Raw genomic sequence first — 14,410 nt, 5'->3', positions numbered from 1 at the left:
AGGCCAAGATTAAGAACAACTCAGCTGCACATTAGAATCACTTTGGGAGGTTGTTTTGGTTTTGCGTTTTTCTTTTTTTTTTTTTAAACCTGATGCTCAGGCCCCACCCCAGACCAATCTCAGCAGGAATGTTTGGGGTGGCACCTAAAGCATCAGGGTTTTTCAAATCTCCCCAGATAACTGCAAGGTGAAGCCAAAGAGAGAATCCATGCTCTAAGGAGTGGAAATAATCATTCAGAGCCGTTTGGTTTGGTTTTCCCCCAGTTCAGCGCTCTCTCCGTGCCTTCTTCCTTTCTCTGGGCTGCAGTCATAGAGTTGTCACCTGAATGACGACGTATGGATATCTGTCTGCAGCTTGGGTCTAGCCCCCACAGGGAGCAGAGAACTGGGTCAGCAGCTACTAGAGAGCCTGCCTTCCACCGGATCAGATGCTAAAGTATCCAAAGTGGAAGTGACAAAGAGAAATGTATCCTAATTTCACTCCTTTGCCCAACAGATATAAACTAAGTGTAAGCATTTCCTTTCACTCATTTAAAAAACTACGTGGATGATTTTCGATTTCTAACTTACTTACATGCATCCACGCACAAACGCTGAAACACACACTCACACGCTTGCTCATGGAATCTCCATTGCAAACTCTTGTTTAAAACTTTGCCCCCTTGTGTATTTCAGGACTTCAATGAGGGGAAGGAAGGTAAAAAAGTTAGGAGCTCCAGGCTGGACTGGATGCAAAGTAGATGGAATTAAAATCTCAAAGGTCATTGAAGGTTAGAGGTCACAGTGCCCAAAACAGAGCCAATGTGTTTACATAGTATTTCTCCGCTACTGCAATTCCCAAAGGATATCGTCAGTAAAAGCTTTAAGTTGAGTGGGCAGGAATGATTCAGATTCCTGAGAGAAAATAGGAAGCCAGAAGCCGATTCTGACATAGCCATAAGCACAAAGGGTCAGGCAGTCAAAAGCTAATGAGGTGATAAAGGACTGAGAACCACGCGTCATCGACACCTGCTGGCATTTTTTTCCTGGAACAAGTTTGAATATACTTTTTATCTAAAATCTACCATTACTTCTTTTTTTTTTTTTCTTAATGTGTTTGAATCCAGTCCAAGATTTTCTAAATCACCTCAAGGGTTGGGAAACTTTCTTCAGTTTCTGTCATAAGAACGTAAAACAGGATAGCGGAAGTCTGACTGGTGATTGGGAAGTAGAGAAAAATTGGAAATTACCTCCAGTTTATGTCTAAGTCAATTTAAATCAGGGGATGGGCCCAAACTCAAGCAGGACAAGCTCACAGTTTTATGAGCCAATTCGAAATGAGTTTTAAAACAAATTTAGAACCCAAAAGGCAATTTAATTCAAAATTCCTCTAGGCAGAAAACCAATGGGGCTTTAAAACATGGCAAAACGCAAATAAAAGGGCATATTCAAGGGCAAAAATATTTTACAAGTTCCAGTGACAGCACAAAAATTCTATTTAAATATGAGATAATAGGAAGATGACATCATACAGCATAAAAAGGGGGAAAATAAAGCACAAGACTGGAAATTAGCAGACCTTGATATAATTTTTGCTCTGCCAGTAACTAACAGCCTTGGGCAAGTCATATAAAATTTTCTGGGCCTGGTTCCTCATCCTTAAAAGAAAGGTGAGGAATAACTGGTATCTTTCACATTCCTAAAATGTTTGTTCTATATCTGCTTGGAAGACTCACACTTTGGATTTTCTGAAAGGTCTATCTCATTTGATCATCATGTAAGTGAAAATCTCTTTAAAATCAAATTTGATACTTATAATTCTTTCCCCCTACCATACACTAAAACTCAATCTGAACTCACCATATTTAAATTTAGTCTATAGCAAATTAATAGCATTGTGCCAAAAAGGCATGAAGTTTTCAAAATTGAGAAAATATTTCCAGATCGGTTAAATATTTTCTCTAGAAATGGTTTTTCCTCAACCCCTAAAATATTCTAAATAAAAAAGAGACTATGGAATCAAGTAACTATTTCTCTCTGGCAAGAAAGAATAAAATTTTTAGTAATTGCTGGATGGGATTTTCAAACAATGTTTGACAAGCATCCCATTATCTCCCATCTTACAACTTCTTCATTCTCTGTGAATCTTTTTTCCCATCATCATCTTACCCTTCACCAACAGAAAGATTTCTTAACCCTTGGTTTCTTCATGAGTTTGTGGTTCAGAAAATTGTCTTGCCCCTTCCAGTAAGTTTTGCTCCTTTTGTCCAAGTGGCCCCAATAACTGACATCCTAGAAACGCCTACCTTTATTCTTGAGAAACTCACTAACTTGCCTCATGATCTTGAAGCAAGTCTTGGAAATAAGACTTCATTCTTATCAGAAATGTTATGCCTATAGCTGTATTGCCTAATGTAATAGCAACACTCCAGTTTTAAAATAAGTAAAGATACTTGATTTACCATGCAATTCATAGAAGCTAAAAGATGAATCCCATTGTGAATCTCCATTGATTTAAAGCACAGGGAAGCTTACCATATAACTCTGTTGTAAAATGCTATTGATTTACTGTACGATATATAGAAGCTCATGGTGTGGGTTTATCAAGAGACTCTTATTCACTGTGCAGTAGCATGAAACCAACTGAGTCACTTGATAGTGAAACCCTCTGATTTAATATGGATCTCAGAGGATTTTATTGTGTCACTCTATGGTAACAAAACTTGAAATTTCATTAATTCATTGTGAATTTCTCAGTAGCAGCCCTTCGTAGCCTGAGATATGGCTCTAACCAACCATGAACAATAGCAAGCAGTGTTCTGTATGGAATTCATGAAAAACAACCTCAGGAGAACAGTTCCTGGCATAAGATGTGTGCTGCTAATCTTCCTCCTAGGAAGAAAGATGAAAGATTTTGTTCTCACAAAAAAACAGTGTTAATACCAAAGTTCATAATATAAATTTGAAAGGAGAAATAACAAGGTGATCATTCGTTTTAAGATGAACTATATTTTATAAATACTTTGAGATTACTTTGAATATCTTAATTTGCCCATTTTTTTCCTATATAGAAAAGACTGTTAATTACTATTTGAACCATGTAGAACTAAATGAGGTAGCACAAAATAGATTACTAGACTGCAGATGATTTTTTTTAAAGTCTTTAGGAAAGAAAGTCTTACAAGGTTTTCAGATTTGAAAATTATATAGGAAACATAAAATGTGTAATATTATGTTTCTTGATCTCAGTGCTGTTGTTAATTCATAATATTTAATTTCTAAATTTAATTATAGATATTCCTCACTGAGAACAATTTTTGTTTAAAAGGCTACTCTTTAGAATGAGCTTGATTTCCTTGAAATCTAATAAAATGAGCTCTTTTCAGAGAAACCCCAGTGTCAAACATTGTTTTTTTTGTGTTTTAGGTTTCTGTCCTTTATATAAATTATTCAAATCTGCCTTTCTCTTAACCCTGCATATTTCTTCTTTGACTTAACATGAAAATTGTACTTGGTAGTAAGCAAATGAATGAATAGTCTTGCATTTCAGTCCTTTGTATTGTTCAAGAAACACAGTGTGATTTAGTATGCTAGAAAGATTCCTTTCAACTTCACGGGCAGATGAAAATCCATACTACGTGGGATTTCTTCCAGAAAGTTCCACTTGCAAAAGTCGTCTTCTTCTTACATGTGTATAAAATATAACCATGAAGAGTAATGTTTGAAGGACCACTTGAATCTGATATACTATTATATTTTCTGTCAGTCAAAGACTACCTCTGATGGGGTGCCTGGGTAGCTCAGTAAGTTAAGCCTCTGCCTTCGGCTCAGGTCATGATCCCAAGGTCCTGGGATTGAGCCCCGCATTGGACTCTCTGCTCAGCAGGGAGCCTGCTTCCCCCTCTCTCTCTCTGCCTGCCTCTCTGCCTTGTCATCTCTGTCTGTCAGGTAAATAAATAAAATCTTTAAAAAAAAAAAAAAAGACTACCTCTGAAGTGTATTACAAGTAATAAAGTAAATTTTTAAAAACCATACACTAAGAAAACAAAGAAAGGAGAGGGGAAAAAAGAGAAAAGAGAGGAGAGGAGAAGAGAGGAGGGAAGAGGAGGGAAAAGAGGAGGAGGGAAGAGGAGGGCACTCCCATAATCCTGTCCAGGAATTATTTACAATGGGAAAGAGGAAAACAAACATAGAGGCCAGAAGACATCAGGGTTAAAGCCTAAAACTGGTCTCCATATGTGCTTCCTTTATACAAACCTACCATAAATGTCTCTAAGAAAACTCCTTTTTTTAAACCATAGCTGCCAGCTGGGAAGGTTCAAACCAAAGGGACAGGGTAAAAGGAAATCCGTGTTTTCTCTTGTCACAAAAATAATAATAATACTAATTTACAAATATTTACTTCATGTTTAACAAATATCAGGCACTATTTCAGGGGCTTTCCATGCATTAACTAATTTAATCCTCACATTGACTTTTGAGATTTTATTTTGAGCCTCCTTTTACAGATGCAGAAACTGAGCACAGAAAGTTTACAAAATCTTCACAAGGATACAGAGATAATGAGAGATAGGGCTGGGACTCAAGCCAAGAGTCTAATTCCAGACTGCATCATGGAAGATTCTGCACCAGACGGTCCCAGTAGGCATAATGACTGCACTTTGCAAATCGCACATTTGTGTATGTTTTTACGTAGAGGCTTAGATCTATTATGGATAAATACATGTCTCTCTCTCTCTCTCTCTCTCTCATTCCTGTGTGTGTGTGCGCGCGTGCGCGCGCGCGCGTGTGTGTGTGTGTGTGTGTGTGTGTGAATCTGATATGGACAATGCATTTCAGAAATTTCAGAATCTTTTACAGGAACGTGGACAAATGCGATGTATACAATGTGTTTCCTATTGTGAGTGTATATCCTGACCTAGCTGTTTCTGTCCTATGAGAAAAATGTGCTTATTATCAGAGAGAACTAAGGGGCATTGAGAGAATTAAGTTGCATAACCCCAACTAGTACCAAACAAATGCCATGTAACTTCTTGATCGTGCAAGAATTTTGCCTGCTGCGAGTATCAGATAGCTTAATAAGGTTAAATGTCCTGCCAAACTTGTATTCTTAATATCCTAAACCCAGTAAGTTGGGAGCCATTCAATCAGAGACTATACTTTTTTTTTTTTTTAAGATTTTATTTATTTATGACAAAGAGATAGGGAGAGAGGGAACACAAGCACGGGGCAGTTGGAGAGGGACAAGCAGGCTTCCCACTGAGCAGGGAGCCCGATGTAGGGCTCGATCCAGGACCCTGGGATCATGAAGGGAGCGGAAAGCGGATGCTTAACGACTGAGCCACCCAGGTGCCCTGAAACTATTCTTCATATAGAGTCTCTCTCCATCCTTAAAGGAGGAAGTGAGGAACTGAAGAGATCATTCACCTGTCAAGAAGCTTTTCACTGTCTTAGCTGCAAACGTGATTAATAGTCATCACATTGGACCTAATAGCACAGCAGATAACGTACTTTTTTGAAGCGTGTAAAAGCCTTTTTAGAGTATTAAGAAGATATCCTAGGTGTGAGAACAGCTGTTTGGCTCTGTAGCAGTTTAGAAGAGCAAATGTTAGCCCCAGGGGCACGAGGAACTAGAAGCAGGGGAGTAGCTTCTCAAAAGCCGCAAAGACTTTGTGTATTTTCCCCTTAGATTCGGGGCTTACAGAAATCTCCCGAATTCCTGGGCAGGTCTCGATCTTGCAGGTCAGTGCTTTTCAAACCTGAGCTTGCGGAGGGATCGCCTAAAGCGCTTATGAAAACACACATTCCTGGGCCTGAGAGCTCGCATTTCTGGAAAGCTCAGAGATTGACGCTTCTGCTGTTGCAAGGATCCCTTTGAGCCGCTCTGGGCGGCACTGTTTTAGGGCGTCCCTGTAACCAACGTGATTCTCAAAGCTGCCTCACTATTTTTTTTTTCCTCCTCTCTCATACCGGCGAGGCAGAGTAACAGCTCTGGGAACCGCAGGACTCGCAGAAACAATTACTGTGCCCTGACCAAAACACCAAAACAAAGTAGAAGGCCACCATGCAGCATGAGATCTCTTTGACTGGGTACATGAATATCAAAAATGAGTATCTCTGAAGTGAGAGTATCATTCTATCCCACTGTCTCTAGGAGCTCCAACTGTGGCAAGCGACCTTGCCAATCGAAGCCTTAGGTTGTTGTTTTGTACTAGAAAGAGAAGCCAAGATTTGAAGGAGGCTGCATATGGGGTCCAATTCAGATGCTCTCTGCAGATTTCAGTCAAGACATTTCTTTTTTCTCCACTCAGCTTTAGGTTTCTGTTCATCTAACTCACAGCAAAATTTTCCGTTAACTGTTGGAAGACCAAGTCATATGATCATTCATTTAGTGTTTTTCTTTAAAGGAATTTTTAAAGGATCATTTTTAAAAAGAATAAATTTTTATTTATAATAAATACATATTTATTTATACTAAATAAATATTATTTATATTTATTTAGTATAAATAAATATTTATAAATAAATAATAAATTATAATAAATAAATTTATAAAAATAAATATTTATAAATATTTATTTATTATAAATAAATATTATAACATATGTTATAATAAATAATAAATAAATAAAAAGAAACGTTTTTAAAGGAATATACAAAGAAGTCCTGAGATCAAGACCTGAGCTGAGCTCAAGAGTCAGATGCTTTTTTCTCTTTTAGAGAGAGCGTGACTGGGGGGTGGGGGCAGAGGGAGAGAGAGAATCTTAAGCAGGCTCTATGCCCAATGCAGAGCCCAACATGGGACCAGATACAGGGCTCCATCTCACAACCCTGAGATTCATGATGTGGGTTGAAATCAAGAGTCAGATGCTTCACCACCTGAGCCGCCTAGGTGCTCCTATAGTCTTTTTAAGTTAAAAAGGGGGGCAGGAGGAGGAATTATTATAACAGGCCTCCTGCTGTGGTGAAGGAGGATATCCTTATTTTATCAACCAAAGGAACGTGGCTCAAAGAAATTAGGTTACTTGCCCAGGATCACATGCCAAAAGCATAGAAAGAAATGGCAGACCAGCTGTGAACCAGTGTGTGGGATGGGGTGAAGCCATAACTGACTCTGCCTAATGGACTGTGTAGGCTCATCAGGGATGGAAGACATGACAGACTCAGAAGACCCTTCAGGCCAGAAAAAGGTGAAGCAATGCTAATGTGGACAGATGACAGGGATCAGCGGGGAGGGGGAGCCCTGACTATTTGAAGAGAAGAGACCACATGTCTCACCAGGTCTCCTGGGCTTAAACTATGGATGGCAGCAAATGACCAGTAACCTGGCGTGATAAGGAGCTCTTCTAGTAGGAGACCAGTGAAGACTGAAAGAATAATAGAGGACTGATATGGAGATTTTTAGGCCAAAGGTCATGAGTTAAATACTGGATTTTGAGTTTGAGTTGGGGGGGCAGTGGGGAGGCATTTGAGTGGAAGTGCCTTTTGAGGAATCAATTTGCCAGTCATCTGCTTGTAGATGACAACGGAAGTGATGTAACTTACCATGGACACTCACTGGGTTTTTCCCGTCATCCTGCAAGGATTCCCCCTTCTCTGTGCCCCCCCTCCATGTTGTAATTGAGAAAACAGTCATGATTGTACACTGTCACTTCTCCCTTGCAGGCCACAGTTAACTGCATGTGTGGGCACATTGGCCAAACTGAACCAGACAATTTGGAGTCAGAACTGGAAAGTTCAGCTTCAGGCAGGGGCTTATTGAACATAAGAGATAAGAATCTGGTCTGTGGTCCCAGAGCCATTCTCCGTGGCACAGAGAAAGAAATAGAGAAAGCCAGGCTATGGCAAGAGAGAAAGCACAATGCTGGCATGAAGAGAAACACAGATGAGAACAGCTGTCCTGGTTTATCTGCAGTGTTTTGGTCCCTGATTAGACACATAGCTGGGACCTCACTGCATCCAAGTTTTTATGGCCCATGAGGCATACTTCTACATGTACCAGAAAAAAACCCCAAAACTTCTCTTTTATTTAATCAAGTTCAATGTGGTTGCCATTACTTCAAACCAAGACTGTTAATCAATGAAAAGTAAAACTAATAATAGATAAGATGTTACAGGGACACATTTTAGAATGAGGAGAGGACTTTTGAGAGAGAGGAGAAGGATCCTGAATAATAGCCAACAATAAATATCAGACAGACGGAAGTTCATTGAGAAGTGAGGAGAGAGAAGAAAACCTGGAGCCTCTTACAAGAAAAAAACATTTCAACGAAAAGGCAGAGGTCAACTGTATCAAATTCTACCTGCCTCACAGGCTTGAAACATAAAGGAGACATGGCCATCAGGTTTAACAAGAGGGAGGGAGGTCACTGTTGACGTTGGTGAGAGCAGTCGGTTGGTACGGACCTGTCAGGAGTAAATGACAACAGGAGGTAGAAAGAGCAAGGGCAAGGCACCTGGGTGGCTCAGTCCTCAGCCTTTACCTTGGGTCATGACCCTGGAGTCCCAAAATCCAGCCCCTCATGGGGCTCCCTGCTCAGCGGGGAATCTGCTTCTCCCTCTGCCCTTCACCCCACCTGCATGCTCTCTCTCTCTGATAAATTAATAAAATCTAAAATAATTTTTTAAAAATTAAAAAAAAAAAAGAGCAAGGGTGTGTAACCTAATCAAAAAGTTGATTTAAAATTGGAGAGTAGGAATGGTATTTGGGATTGATTCAGTTTCTTCCCACTCCTGGGATATGTGTGCATGTATTACACCCTTTAGAAATGTGTCAACATGTTTAAATTCTGATGGGAAAGAAACATCAAGAACAGGCCATACAGGGTATACAGGAAAGAAGGGTAATTGGTAGCATTGGAGTCTGAGAAGGCCAGAAGGGAAGGACCTTGAGAATATCTAAGAGATGTGTCTTACATTAGGTGACAAAGCAGAGGTGAAAAGCCAGTTCCCTGTCAGGGAATGAAGGAAGGGGAAGAGCCCAAAGCAGCTGCTGTTTCTTCTCTCCTTCCCAGCCGCACTTCTTCATGTCCTGGAGACATGGATCCTGATAACCCAGTCCATCCTGGTGAGAGAAAGATTGGAGTCAAGGTCATACAAACAAGATACAGACAGACTTTAGTATTACTAGATCAACAGCATTCTCCTCTATGCTGTTTTGTCATTTTCTGCAACACTATCTGTCCTCAATTCATAGACATTGAAAAATATGTCTTACTCCTTCAGTGAAGTTGAAAATTCTTCATGAGAACGAAACATGTATTGTTCAGTTTTGCACCTTCCTCTTCAGTAATTCATGGACAAAGAGCTCTCCAAAACAATTATTTAGTGAGTTAAATAGAAAGGCTGTTTAGGATCTAAGTCAATAACAATCTAAAATTGAGCCACCTTTTTTTCACTTCTGACACTAAAGTTTAATCATAAAAGGTGAGTTGGCATGTGTTTTCTAGTAATCTCAGAAAGAAAACTTGCACTTTGGGGAATTTATTTAATTTATAGATGTTTTAGAGGCTTTTATAGTCTGATTCATTGAAATGAACCTCCAAATGAGTAACAAATTATAGCTAGGGTTTTTTTTTTTTATCATTCCTTTCATAGCTTATTAAATATTAAACATTTCTTCTTTAGTCCTTTTCAGAACTATTTATTCCAAATCCATTGCAGAGTCATCCAGAATTTTAAAAATCTGGATTAATTTCAGGCATCACATAATGAAGCTAATGTTTCCATGGTTTCATATTTCTAATGGCTCTTGAATCTACCCTTCAGTGTCAGGAATATTATATCCTTCCAGTGCTCTTTTCTTCTCTCCCCCCCGGCCCCGATATTGAGCCTGTACTTAATATCTGTTAACCTGAATATATTCAAATGCAAGTCATGTGATTGGAAATGCATTTCTACTGTTAGTATGTCTAATACATTTTTTTTTTCAATTTCCATTCATTTAAGATCTGGTTACTTTCATGTTTAATATTAGGTTTCGTGATGAATTCCGAGCCACCGATTCTGAATGTTTGACGGTACGCTGCTGCCCTCTAGCTTACTTTTGCGAAGTTCTCCACGTGTAACAATTTATTCAGCAAATCCCTTGTATATGTCCAATCCACAGACACTCATTCATTTTCAATGAATCGCATATTGGAAGTTCTTTGTACAGCTATTAATTAAAGTTATACATTTCTTTCCTTTCCAGATAAATGTTCAGTTAATCAACTGGATCAAATTATAAAAGAAAGAAAAGTCTTAAAGGAAAAAAAAGAAACCTTCTCATCATGTGCCAGATACTCAGCGGATTCTCTTTTCACCTTAATATACACCTTCTCCCTTCAGGTGAGCTGACTGTTTTAAAAATCAGTGTGCTTTCTTATCCTTTATTCCTTAAGCAGCCAGAGAGAAGTATCAAATCTTCTGTGCTCTCGGTGAATGCTGAACACTTGTCTGTCAAAGGATATTTCTGAAGATGGAACAAAATAATTTCAGCTCCAATTCTAAGGACTGTGCAAAACCTCAGTTTTTTATGTTCAAAAAATTATGAAACTATTTAAGGCTTTAATTACTATTCTTCTTTAAGAATGGTTCTGAAATAGATGCTGTTATGACCTGATACTCCTTTGTGATGAGATCTTCTGGCCTGGGTAGAGGTATCCGCTATCTATTACCTGAACAATTCCACATCTGGTTTGCTGGGATTTATTTGTTGTCAAACATATTGACTAAAACTTGGTGCAATGACATTAAATTGAACCACATATTAACAAAAAAGGAAGGCATGTTTATTTAAGGGTCTACCTGCACTTTGGTGCCCCAAAGCCTTAACATTAAAATATGATGGGCAGCTTCATTTTCAGGGTTGTTCTCGGCTGGAACTGTGTAGGGAATGACATTTGGGTAGAACACAGAGACCGTGATGCTCCAAGGATGGAAGGCTGGATTGGATCCTCAGTTCTGCCAACACTTAACTTCTGAGTCTTACCTCTCTTACACCTACACCAATGAGCATGCCATGCTCCTGAAATTGTAGAGACTGTCAAATGAGGCAGCAAGTACGAGAGCACCCCTGATGATGCTTGGTACACGAAACCTAATAAAACTTTGTTTAATCTAAATCTAATATAAACATTAACTTGTTCTACTCTTCATATTAAGACGTACTCTCTGCCTTTTATCCCTTTTCCCCTTATCAAAGTTTTCCCCTTATGTACTGTCTTTGGGTCTTTTTGCAAATTCTAGCTATTTTAAGCAGAAAAATGGATTTATTAAGAGATATTAGGTAAGTCACAGAATCTGGGAGGTTCAGAAAATCAGGTTTAGAAGCTACACTGACTGTTGCACAGAGACCCTAAGCCACTGTCACCAAAAACCGTCCCACCAACGCCACTCCAGGATGCTACCACAGGAATTTCTGTCACTGCTCCCTCCTCAGATCTACCCAAAGTGGAGTCCATGAGGGTTGAATGATTGCATCTGATTGGCAGAGTCTGCACCACAACTGCAAGAAAACCTGGAAAACTGAGGTTCTAACTTCTACCTTGGGTGACAGGAGACAAAAGGTGAGGGATTCTACAAATATAACAAAGTTACTGAAGGATTCAGTGTGGCCAAAAAGCATGATGTTACTCTGTTCTGTTTTTATGATCCCCAGCAAGATGATCTAATTGTTTAGTCAAGAGTTCCTAGAAATGGAGAAGCTGAAGAAATTCATCTAATGGCAGAAATTTCAGGGCTAATAACAAACCACAAATCAGGGGGCACTAGGTGGCTCAGTTGTTAACCGTCTGCCTTTGGCTCAGGTCGTGATCCCAGGGTCCTGGGATCGAGCCCCACATCGGGCTACCTGCTCTGCAGGAAGCCTGCTTCTCCCTCTCCCATTCCCCCTGCTTGTGTTCTCTCTTTTGCTGTCTCTCTCTCCCTCTCTCTGTTAAGTAAATAAATAAATAAAATCTTTAAACACACACACACACATCATCGACTCTCAGCTGTCCCCATTTCTACTTGCTACTCTCTCAGGGCATGAGAATATGTGTGACAGTATTATACTGTACATAGAAATGTATTCTGCTTATCCCATATACATTGATTGAATGATTGGTTGGTTGATTAAACATGTATTGAATTCCAGAACATTTGCAAGGAATAAAAAATATAAACACAAATAATAATAAGATCTGTGCCCTTCATTCTTGGAACTCACATCCTACTTGGGAAATCCATCCTTTCCACTACAGGCAATCTGAGAAACACTTTAACAGAAGATGTAGGCCATTGTGTACGTATGTAATGTTTGGAGACACTTTGAATAGGAAATCCAAGATTAAAGATATTGTCCAATAATACCTATATTGCAAACATATTGGGAAGTCTATTTTGTGAAACAGGAGACCGGAGGTGAGTCAGTAAACTGTTGTACATTGCTGATAAGTTCAGACCTTACAGTGCACTTTCAATTTTTATTCATATTAAAGTTTTCAGATCTTTCATTGCCTTCAAATCATCATTTCAAGCTTCGTTATTATTCAGACACTGTAAAATGAAATTTTAGATTATAAAGTGTCCTTGAAAATAGAAACTTCTCACTATGATACTAATGTTTTAGTTTCTAGTCTTAAAACATTATAGTTTTTCATTTGCATTTCTTATGTATACTCATTTAATAACCAACTTTAAATTCAGTAATCACATTTTCCCCTAAGCTTTGATTAGAACAATTATAGTAAATGAAAATAAGAAAGTAATTTCTGTAAAGAGATTCATAGAGCATCCTTTTCAAGCCATAAAGCAGCCTTCCAAATAGTTTTTTTCAGCATTAGGTCTACCAAGAAAAAAAAGAAAATGATTCTATTCTGCTGAAGATAAACAGATCCAAAACACTTTCATTGTCTGCTCATCTTTTTCTGAGTCAAGCCTGGTACAAAGGCTTAGTACACAAAATGTACCCAATAAATGCTGTTGAATGAGTATCTGGCTCTCTTGCTGAGGCTAAAAAGATAAAAGCATCAGTAGAAAGTCCCCCTTAGAGGGGCACCTGGGTGGCTCAGTTGACTAAGTGTCTGCCTTTGGCTCAAGACATGATCGGGGTCCTGGGATCAAGCCCTATGTCAGGCTTCCTGCTCAGCAGGGAGTTTGCTTCTTCCTCGCCCCTCCCTCCCCCTCCCCCCTTGCCCACCGCTTGCACACCCTCCCCTCCACCGCTGGTGTTCTCTCATTCTCTCTCAATTGAATAAATAAAAAAATTTTTAAAAACTCCCCTCTGAAATAGAAAGCTTGTGAACAGATAAATGAAATAGAAAAGACAGGTGATTGAATGTTTTAAATCTTCCCAGTATTTCTTTAGCCCCCTAACTTTGGCCCATGTTTACTTTGGGTTTACCTTACAAAACAACATATATCAGCACACACCTAAGGGAAATCTCTGCTAAGATGGCCACACCAACTTATTGATAACACATGGCTGAATATTTTCTGTCAACTCACTGTGGTACAATTAACACTGAAGGTATTATTCCTAGTTACATAATTCCCACACACCGCCATCTTGAGTATTGTGTTGTTTTAAGTTATGCCAATAGGATGTAAGGGGGGGGGGCTACAAAGAACTTGATTAGCAGAATTTTTATAACATCTTTTATTTGTTGTGGAAAAGCCAAACCAAAGCACTAGCCGTGTTTCATGAAGGCCCATGGACGACCAAGTTGTCTATACAGCTCTGTTAGGCTGGGAGACAGTACAGGGTTTTTTTTGTTTGTTTGTTTGTTTTATGTGTGTGGATCGCTCTAATTCAGATTCTCTCTCAAAAAGCAGAAAGACTAAGGGGCACCTGGGTGGCTCAATCAGTTAAGTGACTGCCTCTCTTGATTTCGGCTCAGGTCATGATCTCAAGATCCCGAGATCAAGCCCCGCATCATCAGGCTCCATGCCCAGCAAGAGCCTGCTGAAGACTATGTCTCTCCCTCTCCTTCTGCCCACTCTCCTGCATACGAGGGCATGTTTGCTCTCTGTCTCTCTCAAAAAGAAAAAAATGTGGAAAGATTGAGGAAATGGTCTTTCACTGTTTATTCTATCTTTATTCTTTCATCTCCAAATGCCTCAAATGTTTCCCCACACACATACATACACACCCAGACACGTGCACTCACGCAGACACACACATGCATATACACACAGTCACAGAAGCAGGAAGGAAGGTAAGTTTTGTCACAATAACAAAGACACAAAATCACTGTGCCTTAAAGCAGATAGTTTATTTCTCTCCCAGGCAAAAATTTGAATGTAGGCAAATCGAGCTCTGCTTCACAAGGCAGAGCTTTTTCCTTGTTACTCCACTGTAGATGGGCTCCATTCCCAAGGGCATTACTCTAGCCACAACACCTGCAGGTTAGCCAACTGGAAGGGCAAAGGCGGAAGGATAGAGAAAGGGCAGGAAACAGAGTATCTG

This window comes from Enhydra lutris, unplaced genomic scaffold (genome assembly GCF_002288905.1).
Source record: "Enhydra lutris kenyoni isolate GAN:26980312 unplaced genomic scaffold, ASM228890v2 scaffoldscaffold28, whole genome shotgun sequence".
NCBI lineage: Eukaryota > Metazoa > Chordata > Mammalia > Carnivora > Mustelidae > Enhydra > Enhydra lutris.
Note: the sequence above shows the minus strand (reverse complement) of the source record.